Source organism: Rutidosis leptorrhynchoides, chromosome 11, assembly GCF_046630445.1.
Source record: "Rutidosis leptorrhynchoides isolate AG116_Rl617_1_P2 chromosome 11, CSIRO_AGI_Rlap_v1, whole genome shotgun sequence".
In the NCBI taxonomy this organism is placed as follows: Eukaryota; Viridiplantae; Streptophyta; class Magnoliopsida; order Asterales; family Asteraceae; genus Rutidosis; species Rutidosis leptorrhynchoides.
In genome coordinates, this window is record NC_092343.1 from 345,107,616 (window position 1) to 345,111,187 (window position 3,572).

The window sequence follows — 3,572 nt, forward strand, 5'->3', positions numbered from 1 at the left end:
ATAAGTATTATTATTATTAGGATAATTATTATAAAATATATTATTCTTATGTTAATATTATTAATAATATTCAGTATAATTATTATTATTAATAAAATTATTATTATTATTATAGTTAATATATGTACAATTATATAAAAAAAATAGAAATATCTAAATATATATACCGAATTATGTATAAAAATATATTTTAGGAATCAATGTGGAATCTGTATTATATTTAAATACATATTATACAGTTACATATAAATACAGTTATATTTATATAAATACTGATTCATACGTTTTTTTTAATTAAGAATCATATCTAATTATATAAAACTAATTACAGAATGTAAGCAGATATAAATCGCTATCCTCACTGTTTAATCTGTCTGATTGATTCTTGAATATGTCGACATCCAAAACACTAAATAACAGAAACAGGATTTAATTCGTTAGCAATCTGAATCAATCTTTATGGTTTTATTATTTTTATTATTTGTTTGATTGAGAAAAATTGAACACCCACGACTTTATATATACAATCGATCAAATTCTGTTAGAATGGAATCAGTCCACTTCCTTTTCACTATCAATATCTATTACTAATCTTAATTAATCCAAATTTTCGAATAAAAACCCAGAAACAAAACTGAAACTGTCAAAGGCTCTGCTTCAGGTTCTTTTTTTTGAAAACTTCGATTTTGAATAAATTTACAAAATTTATAATTACAGTTCTGTTAGGAATCGTCTTTGTAAACTATCTGCAAAATCTTATATGTCAATTCTTCAAAACAAGAACGAATTCCTGAGTCAAAGTATCGATTAAACAAAGTCAACTCAAATGTTCATCACAAAATTCGCAATAGTTTTGATGATTTTTGTTAAATTATTGATACATACAGTTTCTATAAAGGATTCTGAACCTATTTCATTTAGGAAGTTTGTCCTAAAACATTCTCAAAGTCACAATTGAGTTTTAAAATTTGAAACCTCATCGTGAGTTACAGCAGGTTACTGTGATGAATTTTTTTGTTGTTGTTAATTTAATTTAATTAATTTGAATGATTTCTGTGTCTACCTAAATTTCTAAAACTAATAAACAAATTAATTAAAGTGGGATGGTAGCATCTGGTCGATTACCTCATGAGGAAGAAGATAATTCAGGAAAACAGAAAATCATGATAAATATAATTAATTTGTAATTTAAGACAGAAAGATAGACGCAGAGGGACAGTTTAGGAGTGGTGCGGGTTAACGAGAGGTCACGGGTTCGAATCTCACTTGGGACAATTCTTTTTAAGATGACTTTTGAAAGGGTATACCTATTTCATTATTATTATTATTAATATTAATATTATTATTATTATTATTATTATTATTATTATTATTATTATTATTGTTAGTGTTGTTATTATTGTTATTATTAGTGTTATAAAGATTATTATTATCATTTGCATAAGTATTAAAATTATTACTATTATTATTAGTATTGCTAATACAAGAAGTAAATATAAATTATTAATACGATTATAATTATAATGATGATTTATATTGTTATTACTAAAATTAATATCATTACTAATATGTGTGTTATTATTATTAACATGTTTAGGATTAGTATTATCATTATTAACGATATCATTATTATTATTAGTATTATCATTATTAATAAAGGTAGTATTATTAGTAACTCATTAATATAAAAACTATCATTTTTAACAAATAAATATTTTGATACAAAATATATTTAGTACATATACTATAACGATATTAACATCTCATATAATTACATATTAACATTATATAGATAAATATATATTTTTATCATGTATAAACCCTAAAATAAATTGTTATATTAGCCATATAATTATATAAACTAAATATAATAAAATTTATCTATAACTATATAACATATGAGATAACAAGTATATTATTAATAATAATAATATATATAAACTTGTTCGATTACGAATTATTAAACTTGTTCGATTACAATTATGTATATTAATAAATATACAAATGATATAGGTTCGTGAATCCGAGGCCAACCCTGCATTTGTTCAGTTGTTTAATGTCGTTATATGTATTTTTACTACAAAATACATTTGGTGAGTTTCATTACTCCCTTTTTAAATGCTTTCGTAATATATATTTTTGGGACTGAGAATACATGCGCTGTTTTTTATAACTGTTTTACGAAATAGACACAAGTAATTGAAACTACATTATATGGTTGAATGATCGAAATCGAATATGCCTCTTTTTATTAAGTCTGGTAATCTAAGAATTAGGGAACAGACACCCTAATTGACGCGAACTCTAAAGATAGATCTATCGGGCCCAACAAGCCCCATCCAAAGTACCGGATGCTTTAGTACTTCGAAATTTATATCTTGTCCAAAGGAGGATCCCGGAATGATGGGGATATTCTTATATGCATCTAGTTAATGTCGGTTACCAGGTGTTCAATCCATATGAATGATATTTTTGTCTCTATATATGGGACGTATGTTTATGAGAAATGGAAATATGAAATCTTGTGGTCTATTAAAATTATGAAGTAATTATTTATGATAAACTAATGAACTCACCAACCTTTTAGTTGACACTTTAAAGCATGTTTATTCTCAGGTATGAAAGAAGTCTTCCGTTGTGCGAATTGCTCATTCAAAAGATATTACTTGGAGTCATTCATGACATATTTTAAAGGACGTTGCATTCGAGTCGTTGAGTTCATCAAGATTATTATTAAGTCAATTATAGTTTGATATATTATAAAATGATGCATGCCATCAACTTTCGATGTAATAAAAGATTGTCTTTTCAAAAACGAATGCAATGTTTGTAAAATGTATCATATAGAGGTCAAGTACCTCACGATGTAATCAGCTGTTGTGAATCGTTTATAATCGATATGGATTTCGTCCAGATGGATTAGGACGGGTCTTCACAGTTGGTATCAGAGTGGAGGTCTTAGCGAACCAGGTCTTGCATTAGTGTGTCTAGCTGTTAGTTGTTAGGATACGTTAGTGAGGCTGGACTTCGACCGTGTCTGCATGTCAAAAGTTTTGCTTATCATTTCTAGTCGGAAATCAACTGCTTATCATCCTTAAAGTCTAGAAACGTCTTACTGCATTTAATGCATCGATAGTGTATAGACAAAATTCATATCTTAGCGTATCTATTACTGTAGACTTTACGTAACAGCTTTCGTAAATTCATCCGTAACTTATGGGATTTTAGTATTATATATGCATATGTAAATTATGTATTGCAGGGTACTAATCTACATCCTATAATCTATTTCTTATCGAAAATCCTTCATCTGATCGTACGAGATGAATCCCTCAACCAGTTCAAGTTCGTCGGATGCCGATAACTATTCCGATATGGATTATCACTCAAGCTCCGAAAGCAGTGTTACCGAAGTGGATCAACCGATTAACCATCATCTATTCTGGATGAATTGGGGCTGGGTTCGTGGCCTCCTCAATCATTGGAGACAAGAAGAAGGTGATCCTTTTCATCCACCACATTACCCTCTTGGCGAAGAACCTGAAGCACTTACCGGCGAACCTGTCTGAAAC